Raw genomic sequence first — 12,741 nt, 5'->3', positions numbered from 1 at the left:
CAAGTGTCACTTTATTGAATGACACAATACTATTATAAATTTTTGATATGAGGCTCCTACGGTGCGTGGGGACCTGAAGAATGATGTCTATTCCTTTTTTTGGAGGTAGGTTTGGAAAACACGGGCTAATGGTACGAACAAAATGACGGATCTGAAGATAACGGAAAAGATTAGAGCGCTGTAGATTGAACTTGGTGGAGAGAGCGTCGAATGTAGCAAAGGTTCCATCTATGTAGAGATCAGTGAACTGACTTAGGCCCGCCCTCTGCCACTGGGCAAAAACAGGGTCTGACTTGGCTGGAAGAAAGGCATGATTATTGCAGATGGGGCTATAAAGGGAGAAGTCTGTCAGGTTAAAATTCTGTCGAAATTGTGACCAAATTTTTAATGTGGAAATTACAATAGGGCATGAGGAGTATTGTTTAGGAGAGAGGGGGAGCTTGGAAGTCACCAATACAAAGAGTGATGATGATGTACAGGCATTAATTTCTGATTGACACCAATCAGTATCTGGTCTCTGAATCCAGTAGACTATTTTTTGTAGATTTGCTGCCCAATAATAATACATCAGGTTGGGCAGGGCCATTCCCCCTTCTGTCTTAAGCCTCTGGAGGAATGCCTTACGGATTCTAGGATGTTTATTACCCCACAAAAATGAAGACAACAGTTTGTCAACAAGTCTAAAAAATGACTTTGGGAGGAAGACTGGTATACTCTGAAAAAGATATAAAAACCTCGGCAATATGTTAATTTTGATACATGCTATTTTCCCTGCTAGGGAGAGGTTTAGAACGCTCCGATATATTGATCTTAAAGTTGGTTTTTAAAGCTCATAACAACATGTCGCCCTCAAACACAGCAGACTGCCATCAGACCATCAGACTCTGAACTACTAACAGTCCCAAGGACTCACAAAAAAAGTGGCAGATGCAGCTTTTAGTATTCCCAAATTATGGAACACAATTCCACTTCTTATTCAACAATCAGACTCTGTGAGCACATTAAAGAAACGTCTCGAAAATGGCCTTTTTACTCCGACCCTCTCTTAGATCTCTCCTAACGCCACTGTCGTGTTGTGACATGATGCTCACCGGTCATTTATTGATCTGTTAAAATTGTAGTGTGTTTGTATGTTTTATCTTACCTTCTGATTCTTATAATTTGTATACTTTATAGCTCCTCCCTTCTTTATGCCATCATGTATCTCTTTTTATCTCCGTGAAGCTCTCTGAGCATAAAAAGTATTCTATTATTATTTATTATATTATCGAATATGAGGTGATGAATGAGAGTTTTAGTGAAAGTGACGTGTCGCCGTTAGGTGTATTTGATATTCACAATTTATTTTTGCACAATTTGAGGTTTAATGGAAACCCACTTATTGCTCTTGACTTTCTCAAAAGCATCTTTTTTTTTTTTGGCGCTTTGAGCACCACAAGCCGAGTGCCATCTAGTTTCATTACATAGGAGAGAAGGCAAATATCTCTTTAGCCGACATCTCCAGCACTCTGCACTTCACACCAAAACAATCTAGGCCGATAAAGGGGAAAAATATGTCCTTTTGATTTTGGTGTGAACTGACACTTTAAGGGAATTGCGGACTTAAACGGCTTGATGAGAGGGAGATACTTTTCACTGAGCAATGCATCCTTTTTATAAGATATGAGAAAAATAACCAGCAACATGTGCAAAATACCTGAATTATTGTTGTCAGAAATACTGAAGCAAAGCACCTTAAGATCAGCACACACGTGTGAGTGGAAGTGGCTCGTACTGCTCTGTTGGTTGAACTTGGTTTTCTGTATTACCAGCCCCTCAGGAAACGGCTTATTGTGCACACTCATTGTGCTTTCACATCATGCTAACTATTGTGACCCTGCCCCTGACACTGTTGTTATTGTACATGCGTGAACACAAGTGGAACATTTGGGTTTAATGGTTACAGACGCCCACCATGCACTCACAGTGTCTGCCATTGTGTTGTTACAATAAGCTGAATTTACGTTCTGCCACGCCGCGTTTAACAGTCGAACGGGCTCCTACGGCCACAATGTAATCACGTTACGTAACTGAAGTGCGTGTTTTGATTGATCCTGATCACAAATGGGACTGCTTGTCATGTTGGCAGGCATGGAGCATAGATGAAGCACATTAAACCGTTTTGTTTTGCCACTCTTGTGATTTAAACGTCATCTTTTGGATAATTGAGCCGCCAGCTTTTAAATAACAGCTGAATGAATCTCTCACACTGGCGGTGATCGTCTCACATTTTGGGGTGTAGCTCCTATTTAGTTGCAGGGAGAGAAGTAACATTGAAATTGCTGCTTTGCAAAGAGAACTGTGCAGTTTTGATTTTCAGATGGCAATCTTACTCCAGACACAGGGTTCAGGTCTGCTCAGTGTCTCAGTAAGTTTGTGGTACAGCATCATCCACAGAGATTTTTAAAGTGCCAGAGTGGATGCCTTGGAGGCTTGACGGCAGCTGCGGATGTCTTTATTATCTGCGCTCATATCAAAGCCTGTACTATCTGTTGCTTAGCCCTGAGAGTGTGCGTGAGTTTGAGTGTACGTTCAGGAAACTCAAGCTTATTTTTTCCCCGCAATCATCTTTTCCCACAAAGATGTGAGCAACATGTTCTACATCCCGATATTACAGTAATATTTTTATGTTTGGTGTGTACACTAATTGCAGAATTAGATTTTTTTTTGTCTTTGAAAGATGCTGACTACTTTTGACTTTTCATACTACAGTGATTATTAATTCTTGTGTTTTATTTCTTGAGTACACTCAGTAACTGTCTCAATTATGCTAAGTGGCCTTTTGTTTTTTTTGCCAGTTCTTGATTTGGTATTCTAGGTTATTCTTTTAAAATCCAGTCTCCAAAATAAATGTAAGCATTGCACAATTCAGTAAACTACGAATATGTTACATTTGTAGGTTATTGTTATTGTACAGTGGATATGTTGAAACTTAACATAATCGTGGGTGAAACTTTGTATCACGTAGGGGCAAAAAACACCTGCACACTTACTTCCTGCCACACAAGTTTATTTCAGGTGTAATGTTTGAAAAGATGAAACCACGCCTATATGTATACATAAAGCACATCAGCAGGCTGATGAGCTCTGGTTGCAGGTGAGGTTAACCATCTGAACCACTCAGGGTGGTAAAACAACCGACAATCAACAATTCAATAAATTACATAGAAAATACAAAGAAAACATACATAGGGACAGAAAAACAGTGATGTCAAGACCATATTACAAAGCATCAGACATATCAGTCGATGAAAATATTTTTTATATCAAAAATCAAAAACAAAAACCTGGGATTTAAAGAGTTAACCCATTAAATGCCAGATTTTTTTCATGATGTTAAGATGAAAATAAATCACTTAAGAAATAATTTTCAGTATACCACATTCTAAGTAGATTATTTATTATCACATCTTAGGATATGTCAGTGATTAGCAGCATAATCGCTTTTTACACTATTTTTTTATTTTTTGTATTTGATGTGCAGTGTCAAATACTCACACATACCGCTCCGCACGCAAAACGCGCTTTTCATAATCAGGCTATAAAAAATATTATATAATAATCTTATTTTGTACTTTCATTGAGTGTATTTTTTAAACCAAAATGAGTCCTTATCATAAATATCAAATATTCTTTAATTTTCTTTTTTAGAAATTTTAAATGATAAAAAAATGAATATTTGATATGATTGATATGATTAGGGCTGATGTTAGTTAAAAAATAAACTTAATGAAAGTAGAAAATCATATTAATGAATAAGATTTTATAAAGTGTGATTTTTGAAAAGTGCATTTTGTGCGCAGTGATACGAGTGTGTGTAATATCAAAGCGCACCCTAAAAATGATTTAAAGCCTTTAAATTTCATGTTTGGTTTTTTTTGTATTTTCTTTTCTAATATCTGCGTGTTCATTGAGCCTCATCTCACACACACACCCCGCGACACTTACTCTCAGAGGGTAACCCAAATACGGTCCCTAAAACCTGAACTCTGTCCTCCATTCCTTCGCTGCTCTTTGTTTCCGTCTTTAGCCGGAGGAGACAAACAGCAGTGAGAGCAGAGGCATTGGCCGTGAACTTGGATCCCCCTCCCCCCGTAAACACTCTCTCTCTGCATCACTCCCTCTTTTTTTGCACCCCGTCCTTATCCCCACCCTGCCCCACCTTTCCCCCCCTTACAGCTATGTCTGCAAGCGTTCCCATGGCAACTGTCGCACTGCCTGCCTAGCAACAGGCTTTATCCTTTCACTGGAAAAAAAAGGGGGAACACAATGGGGGTTGGGGGGGTTGTGTGTGTTTTTTTTCTTTCTGTGTGTGTGTGTGTGTGTGTGTGTGTGTGTGTGTGTGTGTGAAGACAATATCATAACAGCAGCATGTTGTAGTAGATTAGTTAAATCCCATCTTCTCTCCGCCTCACCTCTTATTACCTTAACATTTCACCACAGGTTTGCTTCTGCTGTTTGTACAGTCTACGTGTTGGCAAAATCCGATTTTCTGAAAAAAATCATAGCCATATTTAATTTAATTTAAGTTTTATTTTTATTGATTTTAATTTATTTTATTTTGTCATGTTTTATTGTGTTATTTTTATTTTATTTCATTATATTTTAAAGGGACCATGTACAGTTTAAAACATAAATGTCACCATTTAAAGCATCGTACCAGATTATAGCTTAGAGCTAATTCGCATCTGCGGTCCCTCGTCGGGTCAGAACAAATACACAGCACAATAAAATAATGATATAGAGTTGTGCAAGAAGAAGAGACAAAAAAAAGACAAACACAAGACAAATAATACACAAAATAATACAATAGGACATGAATGCTCTAGGTATTTTTATGTTGTTGTTTTTTTTATCTTTCCATCTTTTTTAGCTTATTTTTAGGTAATTTTTTAACTAATTTTTTGTTAATTGTTGGGTCATGTCTTGTTAAGTTGCTCGATGCCATCTCAATATTTTTGAAAGAAATCAAACCAATTTACTCAGGTTTTAAAGGTTTAAATCACTGTTTGTATCAGTGGGGTCTGGTTTTGAAGAGAGCAATATAATGGCTTCATTTTCCACAGAAAACCACCGTCTAACTGCAGGCAAAGCAGTGAAAATGTTTTAAATATACAGAACACTTAAACTGATGTACCTGCACACACAGAGTGAACAAATGCATGCACACCGATGCTGGATTTAACCATCACTCATCACCATGCCGACTAACCTGCAGGAACAAGAACAGCAGCAGTGATCTGTCACATGACAAATATCTCAGGTAGATGGTGTAATGCAGACAGTGGGGCTCCAGGTGGAGCTGAAGGTGTTGTCTCTGCTGCCCCCTGCTGGCTCTAAGCATGATTTTCTTATCTTAATTTACAACTAAAGCGAAGGGAAACAGTGGCGTCAGATTTTAAGTTAATCTTTTGACACCTGGATCAACATCAGTTTTCTTGTGCTGTGTTCATACGCCTTCTGTATTTAAACTTACTAAGAACATTGGTTTGGTTTCTCTCCAAAAGATAGAGACAAAAACATAATGTCTGCCAGTATACAGTATTTCAAATAGATTTTAAGGTTCTTTTACTTGTTTTTTAAAGCTCTAAATTGGTTTTGGACCGGCTTATATTGTAGACTCTCTGTTGTTTTATTATCCCTCACGAGCTGTCAGATCTTCTGCTGGTCTGTTTTTAAATACACACAATTAAACGCAACAATTAAATCTTGTTTATCACCGTCTGTTTTTTGATTATCTAATCGTTTTGTTTTTTGTGCTGCTTTTTTAATTTATTGTGAAACACTTTGAGCTGCATTCCTTGTATGAAAAGCTATAAATAAAGTTTACTGTTATTAATATTACTACTACTACTGATAATAATAATAATTAATAACAGCTCGGCACAAATTGCAAAAAAAGGTGTGAAAGGTGATAAAAAAGATCTCAAAATTCATTTAGGAGGGATTATTACATATTATTAAAAATAGAGAAAATTACCAGAAAACTACATTTTAAGTCTTATTATTACAAATTTAAAATTATGTCACAGATTTTTCTTGAGGCCTCACTTTCTTGAGGTCATGTTCTTGTAGTTTTCTCCTTTTTTTCTTTATGTTTTAAATTGTTGTATTTATTTATTTATTTTTGCTCATTTTTTGGCCCACTTCTTGTTAAGTTTCTTGTGGCCATTTAACCCACTTTTACACTCACCTTTAAAAAAAAAAAAAACGCCCAAACTTGTCAGTGTAGTATGTGTAAAGACAATACACAGTGACAAAATAACCATAACTCTCAGTATGTGGACTGAATGTGACTGCATGACCCCATCAGATCATGCTACCATGAATTTCCCTCCAGCTGTTACGATTAAAGCTCTGTTGAGTAGCAGGTACACCCACTGCCTCTGCCTCTGCCTCTGCGTCTGCCTCTGCCTCTGCCTCTGCCTCTGCCTCTGCCTCTGCCTCTGCGTCTGCCTCTGCCTCTGCGTCTGCGTCTGCCTCTGCCTCTGCCTCTGCCTCTGCCTCTGCCTCTGCCTCTGTCTCTGTCTGTGAGAAACCGGACAGGTGCATAGCTCCTCTCCTCTCCTGCGTTTGTCAGATCTTGTCAGCCAAACATTACCCTCCTCTTCTTGTCCTCTAATTAGCTGTTGTTTTGGAAATTAAATGCAGACTCAGATGAGCATGTGTCATTAACTTTAGATGCTTAATTGATCGATTTGGGTCTAATGTATTATTACTCTGGGAGGTTAATCTATAGCAGCACATCATATTTTTATAATCTGTCTCTTAAAAAAATCATCCTTTGTATGTCGAGTAACCTGTAGCTACCTGATACCTGCATATACCAAATTTGGGTACCTGTACCAACATTTGTCCACTCTTTTTTTCACAAATATATTAGAATAAAAGGTACGATATTTCCAGTACTTGAGAAAATGGACTTAGTTACTTTTGACTACCACTATTGGCTTAGACTTGACTGTTCAGACCTTTGACTGTGAGACAACTTAGGGATGTTTAAGGCACTTAAAAGGACAATTTACCACAAAAATCTAAGCTACATATTTTTTCCTTTTGCCTGCAGTGCTGTTTATCAGTCTCAATAGTTTTGACGTTAGTTGCAGAGTGCTGGAGATATTTGGAAAATTTGGATATCTCCAATACTATGCAGCTCACAACAACTCTATGTAGACTGATCAATAGCACTGTAGGTAAACGGAGAGTTTCGACGTTTGTCCCTTTACTGTCCCTTTAAATCTGCAGCTCATGCTGAGCTAACCCTGATGACATCATCGTGATGTAACACGGGTCGTATTTTTGACTTTAGAGAGCTCCCTGCAGAGCTACAGCTTTCTCCTGATGATATTTAACCCTCTGAAACCTGAGCAAATGGGTTTTATTTCTTTGTAAAACATTGGCAAAAAGGCAGCGAGATATGAGTAAAAGGTGACAAAAAATGAGCTGAAAATGTGTTGTTATGAGGAGGGGCATTATTGAAAAATCACGATGAAAAAAGTCTAGGGTACAATATTTATAATTATGTATTTAAGTATTTAAAATTATGTTACATAACAAAAACAGGACGTGTACATTTTCTATTCTCATCCCTTTTTCTTTTGGCTCATTTTCTTGTTTTTTTTCCCAAGTCTTTATATTGGGGTTTTAAAGTTAAGATACAACTGAAAATGGCAAACGAAATTGCAATTGAAAATAGAATTCCTGATGCCAGTGTATAGAAAACATTATTCAGCAAATTAAAAATACCCTTAAAGGTAAGCATTGTACACGATTAGCGTTGCAAACAAGTTCACATAATATATTTTTCCACATAAACTATATTATTTAAAAACAAAAAAGGAAAATGGAAGAAAAGAAAGGAAGAAATCAAATTTAAAAATACAGAGAGAAGAAACAATATATATAAGGAGAAAAGGAAAGAAAAGAGAAACAATAGATTGGTGCATGTTTTTGTTTTTTACTTTTTTTGTTTTGTTCAGGTATTTTTGTTGTACCTTTGTACTCATTTATTGCTAGTTTTTGGCCTATTCCCTGTGAAGTTGTTGTGTTTGTGTGTTTTTGAAAGAAATAAAACCAATTTGCTCAGGTATCAAAGGCTTAAGGTTTCCTCCAGAAATAATCATCTCACCACCGTGATGTTGAATCTGTCATTTATTTTTTAATATGAAAACTTCACAGAAAAACAGCAGATGTTAAATTCTTGTCACAACCTTCCTACAGAAAACACAACGGTAATAAAATGTCTTCAAACTGAGCAGAACAGACACTGAAATGAGACACGAGACACCTAAATCAGAACACGTTTCAGTGTCTTTCCTTTAAAACAAAAGCTGCTTTTTGACGTGAGACATGAAAATAGATGAGAAACAAGCTGTAAATCAGTGTTTTCTGTGTGAGAATGAATTCAAAACAAACCGTTGTTTTAACCTTTGACAGCTCATGTTTTTCTTTCTGTCTGTGTTTGTGTTTGTAGCTCTGTCTCGGCTCTGTCTCTGCTCTGTCCCTGCTCTGTCTCTGCTCTGTCCCTGCTCTGTCCCTGCTCTGTCCCTGCTCTGTCTCGGCTCTATCTCTGCTCTGTCTCTGCTCTGTCTCGGCTCTGTCTCAGCTCTGTCTCGGCTTTGTCTCGGCTCTGTCTCGGCTCTGTCCCCGCTCTGTCCCCGCTCTGTCTCTGCTCTGTCTCGGCTCTGTCTCTGCTCTGTCTCTGCTCTGCCCCGGCTCTGTCCCTGCTCTGTCCCTGCTCTGTCCCTGCTCTGTCCCTGCTCTGTCCCTGCTCTGTCTCGGCTCTGTCTCTGCTCTGTCTCTGCTCTGCCCCGGCTCTGTCCCTGCTCTGTCCCTGCTCTGTCCCTGCTCTGTCTCAGCTCTGTCTCAGCTCTGTCTCTGCTCTGCCCCGGCTCTGTCCTGCTCTGTCCCGCTCTGTCTCGGCTCTGTCTCTGCTCTGTCTCTGCTCTGTCTGCTCTGTCTCTGCTCTGTCCCTCTGCTCTGTCTCGCTCTGTCTCGGCTCTGTCTGGCTCTGTCTCTCTGCCTGCTCTGTCTCGCTCTGTCTCTGCTCTGTCTCTGCTCTGCCCCGGCTCTGCTCTGTCTCTGTCTCGGCTCTGTCTCTGCTCTGCCCCGGCTCTGTCCCTCTCTGCTCTGCTCTGTCTCGGCTGTGTTCTGTCTGCTCTGTCTGCTCTGTCTCTGCTCTGTCTCGGCTCTGTCTCTGCTCTGTCCCGGCTCTGTCCCTCTGTCCCTGCTCTGTCCCTGCTCTGTCTCAGCTCTGTCTCAGCTCTGTCTCTGCTCTGCCCCGGCTCTGTCCCTGCTCTGTCTCGGCTCTGTCTCGGCTCTGTCTCTGCTCTGCCCCGGCGGTGAAAAAAAGGTCCACAGTAAGTCATACCACCCTTAAACTGCAAACGCTTCCTCTACCGAGATGCATTCACAACCTGCTGGCAGACTTGTAGCTGAAGTTACTGCAGAACCACTAAAACCTGTTGAGTGTGTGAGGTGAAGTGAAGCTCGTGATGATGTGAAGAGTTTGTGTGTGTTTTAGTCGTCACAGTGTAACTGTTCACACTACTACAGGTGAGACTCCCTGTGTGGAGGTGGGATTAAGTTATGAGATGAATGTTATATCCACATTTATTACAATATCATACAGTTTGAGATAAAAACAACACATTTTTAAAAGTTCGTTAAAAGCAGATCAGTCCTGTGAACGGTCCAGCGCTCCGGTTTTTGTGCTGTGGCTCATGTTCAGCAGATCTTTGTCCATTTGAGTCCACACGCTCGCCGCTCTGTCCCTCAGTTGACTTTGGCCATGAGCTGCTCTGTGAAAAGCTTCTTCAGCTGCGCCACCCTCCTCGCTCAGAGAGTTGAGCTGACACTTCAGGTGAGTGTTCTCGTGTTTGTACTGGACCTCCGTTTGCGTGGGAGGCGGCTGGACACTGTAAGTGTTGTACTGAGGGGACTGTCTGCCTTTTCTGCCGTCCTCTGCGTCCGGCTGCTGTAGCCAGGACTGCCCGGCCGCCGTTTCGCCTCCTTTCCGGGTCTCTCTCTCGGAGCTTCACGTCCTGCAGACAACGCGGGGCTGCGCCTGGCGCTGTCCCCTGCAGCGTCCACTGTGTCCCCACAGCCAGGCGTCTTGAATCGTAGCTTGTGAGGGAGGCTTTTCACCTCAGCGTGGTTCCCTCCACTCGGCCCCGCTGTGACATCAGAAGGGGAGTGATGGAGGTCGTAGCCCAGCTCCTCTGCTCCTCTGCCCTGTGCGGTGACAGTTTCCCGTGGTCGCTCAGCCGATCCTCAAAGAAGATCGGACTGCCCACGCTGGACCCACCTGGCGGAAAACCCAGAGTCCTCTGACATGTTACTGCCCATCCCTGGATGCCTTGGTGCCCAATTGGTTGTTGGGAGGTGACGCAGAGGAGCCAGGGAGGCTGCCATCCCCTCTGTGGAGATAATAGTGAGGAGTCAGAGTTTGAGGAGCTGAAGTGAGCGGCAGGATGGGGGCGTTGGACGGATCTTTGACCAAACCGAAGCGAAACTTCAGGGCCAACAGCTCCGCTCTCAAACGAGCATTTTCCTCCAGCAGAGCCAGGACGCGGCTCTCCAGGACCATATCGTTCACACGCCGTTTCTCTCTGGAGCGTTTCGCCGCCTCATTTGTTCTTCCTCCTCTTGTCCCAGTAGCCTTCGTCCTTCTTGTCAACCGGGATGAATTCCCGCTTGCGTCGGATGCTGGAGGACGGGCTCTCTTTGCGTTTGACGGCAGAGGTGCGTCCCAGCAGGGAGCGCGCCAACAGGCTGCTGGAGGTCAGGATGGACACAGCTTCGTCTGTGAAGGACAGAGGCCCTCCTCCTCCTCCTCCTCCTCCTCCTCCTCCTCCTCCACCACTGCAGCTGCCTCCTCCTGGACTCACTACTGCAGTGGACTCCAGAGTCTGGAGCACAGCCACGTCCTGCTGCCCCCTTATCTGCTGGGACTCTTCCTCGTACATCTCGCCCGTCAGGAAGTGAGTCTCTCCAGAGTCTCTCCTCTGTGCTGAGTGTTTTCACCAAACTCTGAGGGGCTCCTGGATGCAGCAACAGTGCCACCTAGTGATTAAAGTGACACAGAGGAGGGATTTAGTTGTTATGCAAGAGCCATTACAACACAGTATTATGTAACCCCATTACATCTCTCCAATAAAACGAGAGCGACTTGTACCGTAACCTTGCAAAGCCTCATCATACGTTCAATATGGGACACAATGCATTTTCTTTCTCGCTTGTTGCAGACTTTTTGCTTCACAATAAGCATGCGACATCTGCTTTAAACGCACAAATCTCTAACACAATGTGATCTATTTATAGCTTAACCTACATTTGAATTCAAGACCTGAAACAAATATTAACGGCTTCATTTTCAGGAGCGTGTCTTGTTCCTCATTGTGTGTCATCTTTACTAAGCCCACTTAAGTAATCGGTCCAGTGATTGGTTTCCGGTTTGGTTTGCGTGCTTCACCAGCACTGACCCACATGTGTGATGACAGGCTGATCTTCTGTTGGTTGCTTTTACTTTTTTTCTAATCTGACCTCACTTCTGCTGCTCTTCTTTGGCATCATCACCAGCTTTTGAGACTTCAATTTAGTTTTAATATCTCTAAACAAGGTGCAACTTTTTTCTTGAGTCAGAATAAGAGAGGATTTTATTGCAATGTACAAGGAATTAAACATACAATATTAAACATGCAATAGACAAAAATATGGTTAAAAAAGTGATAACATGAGAAATATGTGCAGTGTAGTTTTTTGTACACTTTCATTTGTATAATAGCAATTTAGTTTTTTTTAATTAAAGACCATTAAAGTATTATAAAAGGAATAACACGAGTGAATAAAATGTTAAACTTATAATTATGACATGGTTTAAAAAGTAATTAAAAGAGTTGTGTTATTAGAATGATAAATATAGATTTAAATAGACCGGCGATTTATAGCTATTATTTGTTATTTAGATTCCTAAGACAATGTATTTTTAGGTATGCATCATGTTTAGGTTTTTATGTAGCGAAGTGATATTAAAGTGTCCATAATTTAAACCGAATCACAAAGAAGAAACGGAAATAAATAATCATCTTGTAGTTATTATTATTATTTACCTGTAAATGAGTTTTCTTCGCCGGCGCGCGCTGTAGTCCTCCGCTGCTCCAGCCGTGTGTGTGTGTGTGTGTGTGTGTGTGTGTGTGCGTGTATGTGTGTGTGTGTGTCCGGTTCAGGGACTGTCTCGGTGTCTCGGTGTCTCTGTCTCCGATGTAACTGCCGCAGATCCTCTGAGCGCTGTTACTTCATATTATGATGGTCCTGGCGCACCTCCTCCTCTCTGCTCCACTTGGAAACCCGCAGCTCCTCTTTGTGACGCGGAGTTCAGCTCAGGACGGTTCCTATCCTCACATGAACCCGCAGCAGGGTCCTTTTGTGTGCGCGCATTTCTGGGACCGCCCTCTCTCTGTGAACCCCCCCCCCCCATCCAAAAGGAAAGCTCCTATCGGCTTTCACATAACAGAGAACTTCATCACCATCACCATCATCATCATCACCGCCCCCCCCCCCCCCCCCCCCCCCCCCCCATCATCTGATTATTACGGTAATCTGCTCATAATAATTAGGTAATGCTGTGCCTGTCTCTCTGCCTCTGGCTTCAAGAGACAGGACAAGTTTATGACTCAGTTTATATTGTGTTTTTTCTCCTTT

General features: G+C 41.6%; 1 pseudogene; it reads right to left on the bottom strand.

The window, feature by feature from the left end:
* Positions 1-9,313: 9,313 nt before the first annotated feature.
* On the bottom strand, positions 9,314-12,432 carry LOC121956052 (annotated as a pseudogene).
* Positions 12,433-12,741: the final 309 nt, after the last annotated feature.

This window comes from Plectropomus leopardus, chromosome 17 (genome assembly GCF_008729295.1).
Source record: "Plectropomus leopardus isolate mb chromosome 17, YSFRI_Pleo_2.0, whole genome shotgun sequence".
In the NCBI taxonomy this organism is placed as follows: Eukaryota; Metazoa; Chordata; class Actinopteri; order Perciformes; family Serranidae; genus Plectropomus; species Plectropomus leopardus.
The sequence above is the reverse complement of the archived record's forward strand: the minus strand, read 5'-3'. Positions and strand labels throughout refer to the sequence as shown.